Below are 18,950 nucleotides of genomic sequence, written 5' to 3' on the forward strand. Positions count from 1 at the left end.
CCTCAGTTTTCTTGCCTGAAAAGTGGGGTAGTAGTACAGATTTCAAAGGGGGTTCCGCTAATTAGGTGGGATAAAATACGTAAAGCATCTGGGACGAAGTTCTTCCTTATGAAGATATAGTTCCCTTCCAGAAAGAAAAGAAAAAGGAAAGAAAGGGAGAGGAAGGAAGAAAAAGAAAGAGCAAAAGACAGAAAGAAAAAGAAAAAAAAAGTAAGTAAGTTATAAATAGGACGGACTGGAAACTGCGGCTGGCTTCCCTCTCTTCGCTTCGTACTTTTGGAACATACGTATGTCTATCCAAAGTTCACATTTTTTCCAGAGCCTCCTTTTCTACCGTGGGAGGCGGTGCTGAGCCCTGGCGCCGACGCACCGACACGTATCAGCGATCCGCAAGGAGCAGAGGGGACCTGAGCTGCTTTTAGCAGCCACTTGGGACACCGCCAATGAGCACTTGCCCCCGCCAGCTCCGCAACTACCTTAAGACAGGGAGGGGAGGCGGAGGCCTGAAGGGCCGGCGGCCTGGCAGGTTCATTTACGCTTGTTAGGACGTCCCAGGGGGTTGTCTTTCTCCTAGAATGGAGTGTTTATTTTTTAATTGATGTGCTGTTTCATTTAGCGCTTGTATGGAACTCATGCTGTGGCTGTAATTACTGTAATCTCGGGAACAAGCATTTCAGTTAGCCAGGAGGGTGGCAAAATACGTTCTCTCTCTCTCTCTGTCTCCCATTCTCTCCCCCCATTTTCTCTCTCTCCTCTCTCTCTCTTTCTGTTTCAGGATTTTTGCTGTTTGTCAGGTTTCATGGCAGGAACGAGTAGGACTGGAGAACCAAGGTTGTTGAGGGGGTGGGAACAGAGAAGAATTAAGGGTGCATTTGAGGCCAGTTCAGTTTTTTGGGGAGAGGGGGTTATGGTGGTGGTAGTTGTCTGTTTAAAAACAACTCTTGTCATGAAACAAAAATAATTAATTAGCAGCATTTGTATATTGCTTGAGCTAATGGAATCTGCGTCTTCCTCCTGTTTTATCTAGCTTAGTTCAGCAACCTCATTATGCACCACATTCTAAACAGGCAGAACTACCTCGGCCCCCTGCCCTCACCCACCCTTGGGTTTTGGCAAATTCTGTATTTTGGCCAAAAATTCTAGGCATATCTATCAGGCTGTATATCTTTTTCTTTTTTCTTTTAATTGAAATCTAGTTAAACCTCCTTATTCTGAAAAACAACACTTCCTTCCCACTTTTGTTTTGGAAAAACTAAACTCCGTAGGAATCAAATTCAAAGGCTTGAGAAATACTGTAGTAGCTAATTCAGCAGAAAATGATTTCTATTCAAAAATGCAAAGACTTGACCTTTACTTGGTCTTTTTTATGGATTCCTTTCCCCTTTCCTCCTATTTGGAATTCCCTTTTATGGTGTGCTGAATGTAGAAAGTCACCTCTTTGGTTAGTACCTTGTTCATCCTGGGCCATTCCCCAGGACCGTCAGCTGCAGAGCAACAACAGGTAATCGCAGGAGCCCTGAGAGCAGTGAGAAGGCAGTCCCCTCTGTGAGGACCCGCCTGGCACGAGGTTGCCCAGACCACGGATGGGGAGGGGCTGGTCTCCAAAAGCAACACAGGTGGTGAAAAGTTCTACTGCTTTTCTTCAGTAGGGAAACCGTCAAATAGCAAAGTTTAGAATTACACTATATAAATTTACTAGAATTAGGTAAAAACAAACTGACATTTGAAAATTGAGGCTGAAAATAGTTGGTTTTGGCTTTTAATCGGCATTTCAACTTTTTTTCTTTTTTCTTTTGAGACAAGATGAAAGCTCTGATGATGTGGAATGTGGAAATTTTTGGTAAGTATATTAAGCTTGCAGGAGAAAATAAGCAGACAAAAGTTCAGAGCTCTCAAAAATCATAGTACAAGCTATTTGGGAGATCTTACTGATTTGTGAGATTGAAACCATTTACCTAAAAATCATTAAAATTTACTTTTAATTGAGAGAATATAAGAGTAGCATTTAAAATTACTACTAAATGGCTACTTAACATTCTTTGAGAGCAGAAGAGACTTATGAAGCTAATTAGTGTATAAAAAGCAATGACGGCTAAAAGACACCAGAATCATTTATCAACATTGCTGGCTAAATAATGATCTTTTTTCCTCTTGTATGTAAAGCAGCTGTTTTTTAAGGGAGGGGAAATAGTTTTAGCAGTGACATAAATAATGTAGGAAACTTTCTAGAGGGATTTCTGAACAGATGTCTTGTTACTGAATAGCCTACAAGCATAATAATATATACAGTTGAGGCAGGAAGCTAACTCAGAGGAGGGAATATTTCATAAAACATTGGATATCAAATTAGATAGGAGACTATCAATATAGTGTATGTCTTGAATTTAGAAACTTTGGGGAAATTATGTTTCAGTGGATTATAGTTTAAAAATCCAACATAAAAATCTTGATGCCAGAGTGGGCCCATGTATCAATGTCAATAAAATGATTCATTCAAGATTAAGTGGAGAACCCTTTAGTAACTAATGAAAATCCTCAGGCATTATATAAAACAACAATTGTTTCTCCTAAAAGCTTATTTTCTTTCAGGGAAACAACCAAGTACTATATTATTAGAGAATATACAACTTGATAGGGTAATATTGGGGTTTCTTGGTGTTTTAAAATCTTTCAAAAAATTATGTTTTGAATCACCCACTACATAGATGGAAGAGAAGGTAGAGGTCAACTGGCCCTCCTTCAGTTTCTATTAGAATTAAAATGGGTGAGATTATTTTTATATTCTTCCATATTAACATTAACCTCTATTAAAGATCACCCTCTTGTGTTTTCTCTACAACTAGGAAAAGGATCCCGTCAGAAGGAAGTGCTCTGCTGTGTCTGCTGTAAGAAGGCCCAGTTGTGAATGGATGGAGATAATGGAGCCAAACACAAATGACTGGCCAGGAGTCAGATTTTCACTTTACATGTAGCTGCCATTTTAGAAAATGGCAATTATACTGTCATTATTTCATTTTATAATTCTTCTGGAATATGTTTTAGAAATCAATAATTATGATTTTTCTTCATCCACACTGGAATATTGGCCAGATACCAAAACTCTTCATGCCATAGGATGCGTTGTGCTTTAGTTTGGGAACTTTCAGGTGCAGTTGACCAGTAAGTAAAACTGGATTAGTTAAGAAGGACACTTAATTACTATCATATGTCAATAAATCTGGAAGCAGGGAGTTCCACCATTGTGACTCCATGTTAGGCCTGCAGATAGGCTTCTAGCTCTTGGCTTCCCCTTTGGTTCCCTGGGGCCTCCCATTGTCAAGTCCTCACATTTCATGGGACCACAGCAGAGGCAGGAAGAGTGGCAGAAACTCCCCCTTTGCAGCTGTTCCATTAGAAAAGAAAACCTTTCCTTGAAGATCATCCCCTTAGGTCCTACTGTTGGAACCTGCCATACCACTCTTAGCTGCAAGGGAGGCTGTGAAAGTGAGGATCTGGGGGGTGGCTGGTGGCAGGGCTCTAGGAGTAAGGAAATCAAGGAAGTGAGAATGGCTGTTGAGAGATAAGCAACAGTCAGGCACACATTGCTAGTTGAAATGAACTTTCAAGGAGTCTCATTTTGCCAACATGCCTCATCTTCCAGAGTATTTTGTTCAGGGCTATGAATTAAGTGTGATCTAGACCTTAGAAAACCTTGATATCTACATTTTTTTTCCTTTTGAAATTCACACAATACAATTCTCTGTACTGTTGGTGTGAAATAAATGTCCAACAGTTTACTACTTGTTTCACTCATAATGTGTATAAACAGGGTACCATAACTGCTTAGTTCCTTTTTGTTAGACCTCTCCCTTCCCTTTTGGAGACTTCATTAAAAACAATGACACAATTCTGGAATATTACATTGTTTCTTTTAAGTTATATGATATGACTTTAAAAAATAGACAAATATAGACAATACAGAGAAACTGTATTGAATCCTCTCTCTGAAGGGCTCATGGAAGTGGAAGAATCTTTATACTAAAAAATTTTGGGGGCATCTGGGTGGCTCAGTCAGTTAAACGTCCAACTTCGGCTCAGGTCATGATTTCAAGCTCATCAGTTCAAGCCCGCATTGGGCTTGGTGCTGACAGCTCAGAGCCTGGAGCCTGTTTTGAATTCTGTGTCTCCCGTTCTCTCTGCCCCTCCCCCACTTGTACTCTGTCACTGTCTCTCTCAAAAGGCAAGAGTTTACTTCTGGTAACAATGATCCATTTTAAATGATGGGGGTGCCTGGGTGAGTCAGCTAGTTAAACATCAGATTCTTGGTTTTGGCTCAGGTCATGATCTCTTGGTTGGAGAGATTGAGCCCCTGTTCAGGCTCTATGCTGACAGTGGGGAACCTGCTTGGGATTCTCTCTCTTCCTCTCTCCCTGCTACTCCCTCTGCTCACATTCTCTCTCTCTCTCTCTCTCCCTCAAAATGAAATAAATAAAAATTTGAAAAAATAAAATTATGGTCTGAAACCATAATAAAACTTACGTGAGTAATACAATAATAACTATATGGGCACTAAGGGCATGGAAGTGGTGATGATTACAATGGCATTTCTTTCTATTTTGTTTATCTTTGACCAGGTTCAGGTAAACATATATAATTTTTTTTTTTTTTGAAAGAGAGAGACAGAGTGGGGGAGGGGCAGAGAGAGAATATTAAGCAGGCTCCACACCTAGGGCAAAGCCCAGTGTGGGACTCGATCTCACGAACTGTGAGATCATGACCTGAGCCAAAATCAAGAGTCAGATGCTTAACCGACTGAGCCACCCAGGTGCCCCAACAGGCAGTAATTTTTTTAAGTGTATTTATTTATTTTGAGAGAGAGAGAAAGGGCATGTGCATGAGTTGGGGAGGGGCAGGGAGAGAGACTCCCAAGCAGGCTCTGCACTGTCAGCACAGAGCCCATGGGACTCCATCTCCAAGAACCTTGAGCCAAAACCACGAGTCAGATGCTTAATCGACTGAGCCACCCAGGTGTCCCTACATGTAATTTTATTCAAGAGGTGACAGCACTTGTTTTTTTGTCTGGTGTGAGTCTTGCATGCTTTCTCAGAAGCAAATGTACTTCTAAATGATTAACCTTATAGTTTTTAGTAAGTTTAATTCATAGTATATTAATTTATAGAGACAAAATAAGAAAAAAGGGTGCAATTAGTATGTGAAATTTACTGAAATCATATCATATCACATTAATATGAACTCCTGGTGTGCTTTCCCAAAACAATTCTGTAGAGTTTAGTTTGAAAAGTCCTAGTCCAGAATGTGTTCAAAATATACTATCAAGTGAAATAAAGCAGGATATAGAACTATATGGTATGAGCCCAGTTATACTATTATGTATGTGTAGAAAAAAAAAACTGGAAGGAGTTCACAAAAATATTACTTATAGTTGTGGTTGAATTGGATTAATTAAGAGTAATCTTTCTTTTCTTTTTTTTTATAATGGTCTGAATTTTATACTGAGAAAAGATTATCTTGAAACAACCCCAGGTTTAGCATTTATTATGCATTATTTTTGGCTGTTCTTTTTTTAAAATGTTTTATTTATTTGTTTTGAGAGAGAGAGAAAGACCGTGCAAGCAGGGGAGGGGCAGAGAGAGAGGGAGAGAGAGAGAATGCCAAGCAGGCTCCACGTTGTCAGTGCAGAGCTGGATGTGGGGCTCAATTCCACGAACCATGAGATCAAGACCTGAGCAGAGATCAAGAGTTGGACATTTACCCAGGTGCCCCTGGGCTGTTCTTTACTTTCCATATTTTGTCTGTTTTCCTTACATGGATGAAAATTACCAGAGAGCAAGAATCATGTCTTAGTTATCTGTTTCTCCCCACAGAGATTCTATCCCATGTATAACACTATGCTGTCAAAGCATGCTGGTCGATTTACAGATTGACTTATTGTCCTTACCTTTGGTATGATTCTGTCTCCCAGTGCTCCAGAACTATCCTTCTGCTTGAGAATCTGCAGTTTTGAATGTGGTGAGAGGGAGGAAAGGAGGAAGGAAGCTTGTTACTGCAGGGCCACAGAACTGGCATTAGAAGCAGAACTCTGGGGGTAGGTACCCATGGGGACAGGTAGCCTACAGCCTCTCTGAGCTTCACTTCTTCATGGTTAAAGTATGGAATGACACACATGAGTCCCCCATTGGTTGTGAGAGTTAGATATGCTACAAGCTAAAAGGCACCAAGCACAACGTCTGGACTTAAATGAATTGAGCTTCATAAGAGTTTTCTCTTAATGCTAGAGTGATAGGAAATGTATCTATGACCACGAAATTACAGCCGCAAGATGAAGTTACCCTGATGTTATACTTAAATTTTTTTTATTGGGAGGAAGATCTTTTTTACCTCTCCTTCATAAATTCTATAAATATTTAGTACCGATTGTTTTGGTTATTATTGATGTGTAGCACTGACCCCAAATCTTGGTGGTTTAAAATAACCTTTTTGTGTGTGTGTGCTCACAATTTTAAGGGTCAGGAACTTAAGAGGGGCTTGCAGACCTTGCTTGGGATTTCCCTTGTAGGACAACAGTCATCTAAGGACTTGACAGGGTTAAATGACCAAGGTGGCTGACTCAATCAGCTACCAGTTGATGCTCTCAACTAGAACACCTTTGCGTGTACCTTCCAGTGTGGCAACATCAGAGTAGTTAGACTCCTTGGACCCCTTACAGTGTGGGGCATTCCCCAGAGTGAGCATCTCAAGAGAAGCAGGTGAAAATGGCATGAACTTTCTCTTTCTCTCTCTTTCTTTCTTTCCTTCCTTCCTTCCTTCCTTCCTTCCTTCCTTCCTTCCTTCCTTCCTTCTTTCTTTCTTTCTTTCTTTCTTTCTTTCTTTCTTTCTTTCTTTCTTTCTTTCTTTCTTTCTTTCGTGATTTAGCAGCAAATTTATGCAGCATCCCTCTGCTGTACTCCGCTGGTTGAAGCTGTAAAAGCCAGCTCAGATGGAAGGAACGTCAAACACATTGGGGGCCATATTTTAGAACTGCCACACCAAACAAGTGCTGGGTCCTATGTTAAATGTTAAAGCTATAAAGATAGATGAGACATTGTATTAGTCTGAGTTCTCCAGAGAAACAGAACCAATGGGGTATATATGATTTATTCTGAGGAATTGGTTCATGCGATTTTGAAGGGTGAGAAGTGTCACATCTGGATCTGCAGGCTGGAGGTTCAGGAAGGCCAGGCGTGTAGTTCAGTCCCACTCTGAAGGCCTGAGGACAAAGGGGGCTGATGGTGTCATTCCCAGTCTCAGGGCAGGAGAAGACTGATGTGTCAGATCAAACAGGCAGAGAGGGGTCAATTCTCCCTTCCTTTAACTTTTGGTCTATCCATGCCCTCAGTAGATGGACAATGCCCACTCACACTGAGAAGGGCAGTGTGCTTTAGGATCCACTGATTCAAATGTTAGTCTCTTCCAGAAAGGCCCTCAACAGACACACCTAGAAATAATAGTTAGCCAAATATTGGGGCACCCTGTGATCTAGTCAAGTTAACACATAAAATTAACCATCACAGATATTATTTCTTTTATAGGAAACTCACACGGGACAGCTACAGATATACAACTACAAAGCCATTTCATTGAAATATTTACAAACTACATGGAAATAATATTAGGGAACAACTGAATGTGCTGGAAAGAGCTGGGAAAGGCCTTTGCAGAGGTTTTAGAGAATGATCACTGAGTTTGCTAATTTGAGGAGAGGCCTAATGTTCTAAGCATGTGACAGCATTTACAAATCTCCAAGATAATTGCCTTTCCATTTGTTACATTTGCTCATGTAACAGCAAGAACATTCCTTTAACAGAAACATTTTTATTCGCATTTAATCAGTTAACATAATTTGCACCTTTGGCAAGTTACATTTGGATAGACAGAGTTCAGTGTATGTTTTCAGCTTCCAATAACGAGATGCTAGCTCAAAGTGACCTAGAGGACACATTATCTCATATTACCTGGGATCTGGGGGTGGGATGGCTGCAAAATTGGTTAATACTGTGAAACCATGATGCCCTAGAGACGGGGTCCTTTCTATTTCTTTCTGTGTTAGCCTCAGTATGTTGGTTAGTTTCCCTCATGGTTCCAAAGTGGTTGCAGATCACTGGTGACAGTTCATATCTTCACACACCAATATCCAGAGGTAGAAAGAGGAATATTGTCTGTGTCTCCAGCCTTTCCTGGAACAGAATTGGGTGACAGGTCACAACAGTGAGCCCTGCCTAGCTGAGGAGGGATCATTTGAACAAAATCAGGGCTTTTCCACCTAGGAAGAAGGGTAGGGGGACAGCCTTATGTAGGTAACCATGGGTCTCTGCTGGAACCCCACAGCCTGTTACACCACACATAAGAAGCTGGTATTTCTTTGTGCCTAGCTCCTATTGTCCAAGGTCAGACACTGTATAACCTAGCAGTCTTTGAAGAAGATTCTCGTGCTCTTTGTCAATTACCAGCAAAACTGAAGTCTGTTCTCCTCCTTTCCCCACAACTGTATGCAGGTGGGATCTGTTAATAAGATTCCAGTTATTTGTTTCACTAGAGCAATGTGTTTTGCTTAAAAGGATAGTATATTTCTGCTTTCAGAAATCCAGTTGCCTTTAGGGCCTCTTGGCCAGGCCAGGTTGGAGAATGGCTGTCTGGCAGAACGAGCTGGGTGGTTTGTAGTGTTTGCTCATGTCCCTGTCTCACCACAAACTCCCTGCAGGGCAATTACTTGAAGGAACACCTTACTAAACAGCTGGGAAGCATGACTGTTAAGGACTGCCAGAGATGAAAATTTATTTCTCACCTGTGTGGTTTCCAGAACCACATGGCTCCGAGTAATGAAAAGCTTGCAAGAAGCTGCAGAGAACGTAGAATCCAGGGGAACCATATGGGTGTTTCTGTAGTTATGTCCAACTGCCTGCAACCAGTGCCCCCAAACAAACCCATGTCTAGAGAATTATAACCCATGAAAGATTGTACTTTATCTCTCCTCTAGCATTTTGTGTCTTATTCAATTTCACTTTCTGTATATTATTCCTATCTTTACAACATTCATGCTTCTTAGGAAAATCTTTGTGGCATAATGGCTGAGCAATGTTTTTGTATTGATCTTGGCAATTGCCTTTCTTCTGTAGCTGCTAGGTCAAGGGGTTCCTTGCTTACGCAATCTTGCCTACAAACCTTTTAGTAGAATGTGATTACTGGACTTGTTAGAACAGGGTTTTCTACCAGGAGATTCCTCTGTCTCACCCAAGGTAAACCAGATACACCTAGGTGGCTTTTCATGTTACCTATTTGCTCCCACTCCCTTTTGTAACTCTGTGCCTCAGTAAACTACTGTCACTCTTGGGGGAAAAATCGCTCTTCAGATGTATTTTCTTTATCATGTTCTGCCACTTTTGGGAGCTTATAAGGAAGGATTCTCATTTTACTTGTTAGCCTATTACCCGGTTGATTATTAAATCATTATGTTTTCCAATGGGATCCATGTGGTCTCTGAATTCCTATTTCAAAAAATATATCTATCTTCACATCTCCCGTGGCATCATCTCTTCATTTTGTATGTCTTTCGTCTTATCCTCCAGTCTTAAAATAAATAGAACAAAACAATTCACCTTATGTTTTATCTGTCAAAAATCTGAAAAGATTCATTTTCCATTAGGATTCTATTGGAGTTTGGTTACCTTGTGGTAATAAAATATCAAGGTTTCTGCTGGAAGGTAATCCATTGAAATTATACGTCCCAATTTTTTTTTATTAGAGTAAAAAATGTAGGTAAAACTAAGAGTGAACCCTAACCTATAATTCATAATTGCAGAGTGATGGATGTGAGCCTTGTTCCTAAATCCTCCAAGTGAGCAATGAAAACTGTACTTAGGCAACGAAGTTTGGATTCTCTGCAAATAGTTACTATAGGGAATAGTCACTTCACTTAAGAATAGGAGTGACCAGAATAAGGATGGAAGTAGTTTGATCTGTGTTACATTGGTAGTGTATTGGAGGATAGTGAAGGAAGACTGGATGGACAAGGTTGGAGTAGAATAATAATGTTATACTGCCATTTATCGCATGCCTTTGATGTGTGAGGCTTTGGGCTTGACTTTTTTTTTTTTTTTATCGTTTAGGATGTTTTGGCTATTAGTAACTGTTTACTCAAACTGGCTCATGCAAGATGAAAATTTATTTTCTCACATAACAAGAAGTATAGAAGTAGGGTAGATTTCCAGGCTGGTTGATACAGGTTTTCAAAATATCATCAAAGAATCAGGTTCTTTCTGTCTTCTCTGTCCTGCCTCCCTGAGGGTGTTGACAGTGGTGACCTCAGGGTCACAAGATGGCTATAGCAGTTGTGGGCTTCATGTCTAGAGACAATATCCCATGAGGTACAACAAACAAACAAACAAACAAACAAACAAACAACAATGGGGCTATTTCTTTTCCCTTTCTTAGGAAGACACCTTTCCCCCAAATCTGGAATACTACATGGCTGTATTGGGCTGGACCCCCATTCCTAAACCAATCATTGGTAAAAGAAATGGGACTACCACACTGACTTAAAGAAATCAAGTTTCCCCATCTCCTGAGCTGACAGTTAGCTGACTTTGTTTAATTTCAAATAGACTAAACCGGAGTTTCCAATTTCCCACAGTTTCACCAACACTGGGGAGATCACACTATCGGTCTAATTTTACAAAGGAAACTCATTTTTTAAATCTGTGTTTCTCTTTGCTAATGGTATATATTTTTTGACCATTTGCATTACCTTTTCTACAAATTACTTCTTATTCTTTGTCCATTCTTTCCTCCTGCATTGTTTTGCCATTTCTTTATTTATCTTGATTTGGTGAAGTCTTAAAAATGTCTTGGATATTCATCCTTTATGCTTTGAAGATGTTTTCTCTTGAGTCTGTGGCTTATATTTTTGTTTTCTTATTATATCTTTGGTAATACAGAGTCTTAAAAATTTTAATCTACTCAAATATATCAGTCTTCTCTTTTTTTATTTTTTGGTCTTGTTTAAGAAATCCTCCCCTAACATGTAAAGTTATTTATGCTATATTTTTTTTTCTAAAAGTTTTGAGGCTTTTCTTGTCATATTTAGGTTTTAACCCATATGGAATTTATTTTTGTGATTCATGTGAAGTAGGTATCTAATTTTATTTCTTTGCTTATGCATTGCCAGTTAAGAATATAGTTACTCAATGGTCCATTAATTTTCTTCATTTGTAAGGTCACCTCTAGTGTATACCTGTACACTTATATGTACCTAAGTTTGTTACTAAGTTCTATCCAGTTACACTAATCTATTTTTTACCTCTGCACTAACACATATTTTAATTACTGCGGTTTTATAAGCTTTAGTTTCTAGTAGGTGAGGACATATTGATCTTGCTTTTCAAAACTATCCTGGTTTTTTACATCTATTTTCTTCCAAGAATTTCAGTACCACTTTGTTTAAATTTTTGTGAAAACACTGTTGTGTCTATGGCTTTGTTTCCCCATTAGTCCTAATTTGTACCATTTGAATAATTTTCTTAAATAATCTTGTCAGAAGTTTGTTCATTTTTTTTAGTCTTTTCTTAAGGAATTTGTATTTAGTTTTGTTGAATCTAACTTTTATTATAATTACTCTTTTAAATCAAGAATTATTTAGAAGTGTTTTTTAATTCTAATTTTTATCATGTTTTGGTTAGAGAACGTATTCTGTATGATGTAGATTTTTTTCTTATGAGTTATGGCTCTGTCTAATGTCAAGTTTTGTAAATGTTCTATGTGTGGGGGAAAGGTGTATGATTTTCCCTGTTGTGTGCAGGGTTCTAGAAATGAAAATTGAAAAATTTAAGTTAAAATATCCTATTGAAATTGTGAATTTCTAGGTTCTTCCCAGTAAACCCATTTTTAGGCTGTGTTGCTGGGTGCATAAAGATTCAAAATTCTTAGATTTCCTGGTGGATTGCTCCTTTCATTACTGAGTAATAACTCTCTTTATTCTTAATCATTCGACCTCCTTAAAGTCAATTTTGCTGATGGTTATATGTTTAGATGCGGCTTTGCTGTTGTTATTGCTAGTATTTTTCAGAGATTTAACACCCCCCCCTTGCTTTTACTTTCTTTTTTTTCTTTCAGTTTTTCTATGTCATTATGTTTAAAATGAGTCTCTTATTAACAAAATATAACTGCATTTTCAAAATACGATCTGGAAGTCTCTGTATCTTATCTAGGAAATTTAGTTTTCTTTACATTTGTTATGATTACTATTATATTAAATTTCATCAAATCTAAGCTGTGATTGATTGTAAGATGCAACATCGTTTAAGTTACTATTAAGAAACAAAAAAATATAAGAATTAAACAGTGACACAATGTTTATTTGAACCTTATTCAGAGCTCTTTTATAGTTAGTTATAGATATTTAAAAATAATATGTTGATCTTATGTATAAATATAAGGGAAATAAATGAATAAAGTATTTCTAAAAGCCATCACATTCAGAGTCTAACTCTTCTCAATTAGTTTTTGACTTAGGGTTACGAAAATTTGTGTTTGCCTGGCCCTATCACCCTCTGTGCTATCAAAAGCAGCATTTCTCAAAAGAACTAAAATAGAATAGAATGGGCTCTTCTACTGACTTGGCAATTATATAGAATAAACCTCTTTTTGAATCTAGCTTTGGGAATGTTGTTAAACCTGTTTGATTCATCACCTTCTCATCACTCTCTCCCCACAACTGTTTGGTTCTTAACACTTAAAATACTGCTCTACTATTTTTTTCAGGTTTTTCTTCTGAGGAACTGACACCAGTGCAAGTTTTGGTGCTGGCACTTTGATGTTCATGTATACATAGTCATTGACATCCATGTTACAGTTTCTGCCTGGCCAACAGTAATTTTAAAACACCATCAGTTGAAATACACGTTCTGATTTCAGAGATGTTAAAACATGAATGCATGTGCAGCTTAGAATGGATGAAACATTTTATAATTTAATTACATATAAAGATGAAAGTTATTTTATGCTTTATTCTGATTTCTCTTTGACATACCTTTTTTTCTGGAATAAGTTCCCACCTTTCCTGCCTATCATTGGATCAAGATTTCTTTAGTCTCCATTACTAGACTGGAAGTTACACATTTTATTTTATTTTTTTTGTAAACTAAGTTTTTAACATCCATATTTGACTTAACAAAGTTATTCAGTATCTCTATTCACTTCTTTTTTAAAAATTAAATGTAGTTTATATACAATGTTATATTAATTTCAGGAGGACAACATAGTGATTTGACAATTCTATACATTAAGCTATGCTTACCATGATTAGTGTAGTCATCGTCTGTCACCATACAATGTTACTACAATATTATTGACTATACCCATATGCTGTACTTTTTATTCCCATGATTTATTTATAATTTATTTATAACTGGAAGTTTGTACCTCTTAATCTTCTTCACCCATTTCACCCACCCCCAATTTTCTCCTCTCTGACAACCACCAGCTTATCTCCTGTGTTTATGATTCTGCTTCTGTTTTTATTTGTTGTTTTTTAGATTCCACATGTAAGTGAAATCATATGGTCTTTGTCTTTCTCTGTCTGACTTATTTCACCTAGCATAATACCCTCTAGGTCTATCCATGTTGTTACAAATGGCAAGATCTTATGTTTTTTTATAGCTGAGTAAACTTCCATTATGCATATATAACGTATCTTTTTTATCCATTCATTTATCGATGGACACTTAGGCTTCTTTCATAACTGCTATTGTAAACAATGCGGCAATAAACACAATGGTGCATATATCTTTCTGAATTCATATTTTTGTATCCTGTGAGTAAATTACTGGATTATATGGTATTTCTATTTTTAATATTTTCAGGAAGCTCTATACTGTTTTCCACAGTGGATGCACCAGCTTGCATTCCCACCAATAGTGCACAAAGATTCCTTTTTCTCCACATTCTCACCAACACTTGTTCCTTGTCTTTTGATACCAGTCATTCTGACAGGTGTAAAGTGGTGCCTCATTGGGGTGTTGACTTGTATTTCCTTCATGATGTTGAGTATCTTCATGCATCTGTTGGCCATCTGTTTGTCTTCTTTGGGAAAATATCTGTTCGGGTCTCTGTCCATTTTTTAATTGGACTACTCATTTTTTTTTGGTGTTGAGTTCTAAGTTCTTTATATATTTTGGCTATTAACTCCTTATTTGCAAATATCTTCTCCCATTCAATAGGTTGCCTTTTCATTTTGTTGGTGGTTTCCTTTGCTGTTCAGACGCTTTTTATTTTGATGTAGTCCCAATAGTTTATTTTTGCTTTTGTTTTCCTTGCCTGAGGAGAAGTATCTAGAAAAAATGTTGCTAAGGCTGATGTCAAAGAGATTACTGCCTAGGTTTTCTTTAGGAGTTCTATAGTTTCAAGTCTCAAACTTAGGTATTGAATCCATTTTGAATTTATTTTTATGTATGATGTAAGAAAGTGGTCCAGTTTTATTCCTTTGCACATAGCTGTCCAGTTTTCCCAGCACCATTTGTTGAAGAGATTGTCTTTTCCCCAATATATATTCTTTCCTCTTTTGTCATATGTTAATTGATCATGTAAGTGTGGGTTTATTTCTGGACTTTCTATTGTGTTCTATTGATCTATGTGTCTGTTTTTGTGCCAGTACCATGCTGCTGTGATTATTGTAGCTCTGTAGTATATCTTGAAATTTGAGACTGTGATACTTCCAACTTTGTTCTTTCTCAAGATTGCTTTGGCTATTCAGGGTCTTTTATGGTTTTATATGAATTTTAGGATATTTGTTCTAGTTCTGTGAAAAATACTGTTGGAACTTTGATAAGAATTGCATTGACTCTGTAGAATGCTTTGGGTAGTATGGACATTTTACCAATTAATTCTTCCAACCTGTAAGCATGGTATATCTTTCCACTTGTTTGTGTCATCTTCAGTTTCTTCAATTCTTTCCATTGTTTGTGCTGTCTTTTATAGTTTTCGGAGTATAGGTCTTTCATCTCCGTGGTTAAATTTATTCCTACATATTTTATTCTTTTTGGTGCAATCGTAAATGGAATTGTTTTAATTTCTCTTTCTGCTACCTCATTATTGGTGTAGAAACAACAGATTTTTGTGTATTGATTTTGTATCCTGCAACTTTACTGAATTTATTTATTAGTTATAATAGTTTTTTTTGGTGGAGTTTTAGAATTTTCTGTATATAGGGAATTCTTCCTTACCAATCTGGATGCCTTTTATTTCTTTTTCTTGTCTGATTGCTATTACCATGATTTCTAGCATTATGTTGAATAAAAGTGGTGAGAGTGAACATCTTTGTCTTGTTCCTGATCTTAGAAGAAAAGCTGTCAGTTTTTCACCAGTAAGTATGATGTTTGTGGTGGATTTATCACATATGGCCTTTATTATGTATGTTTTCTCTAAACCTATATTATTGAGAGTTTTTTTTTTAATCATGAATGAATGTTGTCAAATGGTTTTTCTACATCTATTGAGATGATTATATGGTTTTTATCCATTCTGTTAATATGATGTCTATTCACCTCTTTATTTATTTAAAAAATTTTTTTAACATTTATTTATTTTTGACAGAGAGAGACAAAGCACAAGCAGGGGAGGGGCAGAGAGACAGGGAGACACAGAATCTGAAGCACTCTCCAGGCTCTGAACTGTAAGCACAGAGCCCAATGTGGGGCTTGAACTCATGAACCATGAGATCATGACCTGAGCCGAAGTCAAAAGCTCAACAGACTGAACTGCCCAGGCGCCCCACTATTTACCTCTTCAGCAATTCATTACATTTATTGCTTTGACTCTAGTGCCTCTTCATTTCACATGTTGTTTTCTAGTATTATAGTTCCAACTTGTTTTTAATCATCCAAACTGGTCATCATCATTATTATTGCCATGATTTTTTATGATCAATACTCATATTTATTGACTCTTCTAACCATGTCTTTTCTTAGCTTTCCTCCTTATATCTGCTTCTTCAAAACACATTGCCTCTTTCTTCTGTGTTCAGTTCCTTTCTTCATGAGATATATCTCTTCATGTTTCAAGGTTAGTAAAGTGGATCCAAGAAAGGGTAAACTTCTGGGACTTATTCTTTTAAAACTATAGCAGTCAGCCTAGTCATTATGGTGCTCAAAGTGTCAGCCAGCATGATTTTCCTTTGTGTAGTTTTGGAGTTCTGTCTGCAAATACCACACAAAATGTTACAGTATCATTTTTCCTAAATGATTTAAATATAGTATCAATTTAGTTAGTAATTACTCTTTTTTGAAACATTCAGAATCTAGTGAATTATCATTTTGAAACTGACATAAGCAGAGATCAAATTTTTGTCACTTCCGTTCATCCAGTCCAAATTTTTATCTTCTAAAATTTCTGATGTTTCCGCAGTGTATCACATAAAGTTAGTCCACTGTCAGCAGGGACTGACTATTTTATTATTCTCTGTCTATACCACAGCTTTGTGGTTCTGTGGGAAAGGAGTTCTGCTAGACAAAATACCAAAGTTATCTCTTTGGCATGCTCATATAACTTACAAAGAGCAGGGCAAAGGATGTTTCATTTTGTTGATCAATTAGAATAAAATAAACAGAAACTAAGAATGAAAACTCTAGTTTTGTAATAACAGTTATAATTTTTTTCAGAAATCATGGAGTATTAGTGATGATAATTATGTAATATTATTTTCTTATTGATTCTTTGAATCTGTGCCAAATGCTATGTTTCTATGATTGATTTATTATCTTGAAGAAAAAACTTAAACTATGATGACAAAACAAAAAAATTTAAAAATATAGTTTTTCACTTAAGTGTCAATTTGCAGTTTTAAGAATTCTATGCTTTTCTTTCCCAGTCTCTTATTCTTGTGTGAATACGTGTACAGTTCCACTGTAGAACACATACACACACACCCTCACACACACAAACACCATTATTCACTAGATAGAAAACCATTTTCCTACAAGGATAAAATAGGTGTGCACTGGGGTGCCTGGGTGGCTCAGTTGGTTAAGTGTCTGACTTAGCTCAGGTCGTGATCTCACGGTTCGTGAGTTTGATCCTTACATTGGGCACTCTGCTGTCAGTGCAGATCCTGCTAGGGATCCTGTCTCCCTCTCTCTCTGCCCCTCCCCCACTTATGCTCTCTCTCAAAAATAAATAAACGTTTAAAAAATAAACAGGTGTGTACTGCTCATCTACACTATGACTCATCATCATTCTACATTTTGAGAGACTGTCTAATCTCTGAGAAAATGTTAGCCTCTTAGATTTTTTGGTTTGACATCACGCAACTATTGGATTAAGATGGGGTGTGTACAGTGATTTACATAAAGCTTCTTGATTGAGAGGTGTGTGTGGGGTTGTTATTTAAATTATGACATTTAGAGCATCACATACCCTTTGTTAAGTGTGGAATTCTTCCTTGGTGAAATAATATTGTAACTGATGCAGGTGTAAAATAATTTTGCTGCTAACATTAAAATTTTTCTTTCAATTCACTGAACAATGCAGTACACTAGATAAAATAATTGGCTAAAACTCAGAAAAATATTAAAACATTTCACAAATTTATTATATGATGACTGTTACTTACTGGCAGCAACGGAAAGCAAAACAACTGGTCTGACACAAATAATCTGGAAAGTAAAGTCAAGAATCTGTAATTTGCCAGAACATTTCCCATATGTCACTGAAATATTAACATATACATAAAACTTTCCTTATTTGATAAATTAATTTTCTATTAAATATTTGGATATTATAGTGAGAATTCTGTAAATATTTAACTTTGAGTTCACTCAATTTTCCTTAAAGTGAATGACATTATTCTGTAGCCACATTTTTAGTCCATTCAATGCTGTTTAATGTTTATTCCAACTCTACCACTAAAAGTTTCAATTAATACTGACATGTTAGTTTCTGAGAGGGTGTTTATTCTAAAAGGTCTAATTTTTTATTGAGCGAAGATGATTTATTTGCTTGATTTTGGTAGGCACTGCTTTCATATTTAGAAGCCTATTTCATCTAATAAGATGTTAAGAGTGCTGACTTATACACGTAGACAATATTGATTCTGGTGTTCTTCTCTGAACTCCTTTCATTATCTCTTATACTGTATTATTGACATATAGCTATTTGTGTGTGATAACTTGCAGCTCTAATTCCCTTCACTTCTTTTTACCTCCTCCTGGGTTTATTTACATGCAGCATTGCTGCTAATTAGCTTCAGGGAGGGAGGAGGGAGATTTCTGTACATCTCTTCGTTGTGGCCCCATGAAAAGCCAGTCCCTGTACCTGGGAGGAACTCCATCTTTCACTCATTACCTTCAGTAAACAGAGCCTGTCCCTCCAGTGACCAACTGCTGTGTTCACAGCTTCCAGTGAGGAACTGAGCAATTTGCCAAATTAATTTTCCCCCCTTCAAGGTAGTTCTCGGTGGGTAATGCCTATGTATATGCACTCTTAACTGGATGTTTTCTTATAAGTATGCTTTCCAAGATGGAAAAGTTGGAGATGTAAAAGGAACATCTTTTCTGTCCCTTGTGATTGATTTTTCTAGATTATTGAAAATTGTATTTTTGTGGTTACATTGTAGAAATGTTTTTGAAGAGCCTTGGTCAATTTTGAATTGGTTTGTTTATACTGAGGGTTTTTATCTGGTCACTGCATGGTAATGAAGAAGACAATAGGTTCTGACCATGTTTCTTCATAGGTATTTTGTGCTGGGGGAAGGGCTGACAGCCTTACATGCTGCCATGTTCTCACAACTTTTGAGTTTCTTTCTGTCTAGACAGAGTACCCATAGTTGTAACATCTAGGCATTCCTATTTAATTATTTTTCCCCCCAGCAAAAGCCACGCTGAATTTTTCCAGAAGTCAGAATTGACTAGGTGAGATTCTGTGTCTAT

The sequence above is a fragment of the Lynx canadensis genome, chromosome B4, assembly GCF_007474595.2.
Source record: "Lynx canadensis isolate LIC74 chromosome B4, mLynCan4.pri.v2, whole genome shotgun sequence".
In the NCBI taxonomy this organism is placed as follows: domain Eukaryota; kingdom Metazoa; phylum Chordata; class Mammalia; order Carnivora; family Felidae; genus Lynx; species Lynx canadensis.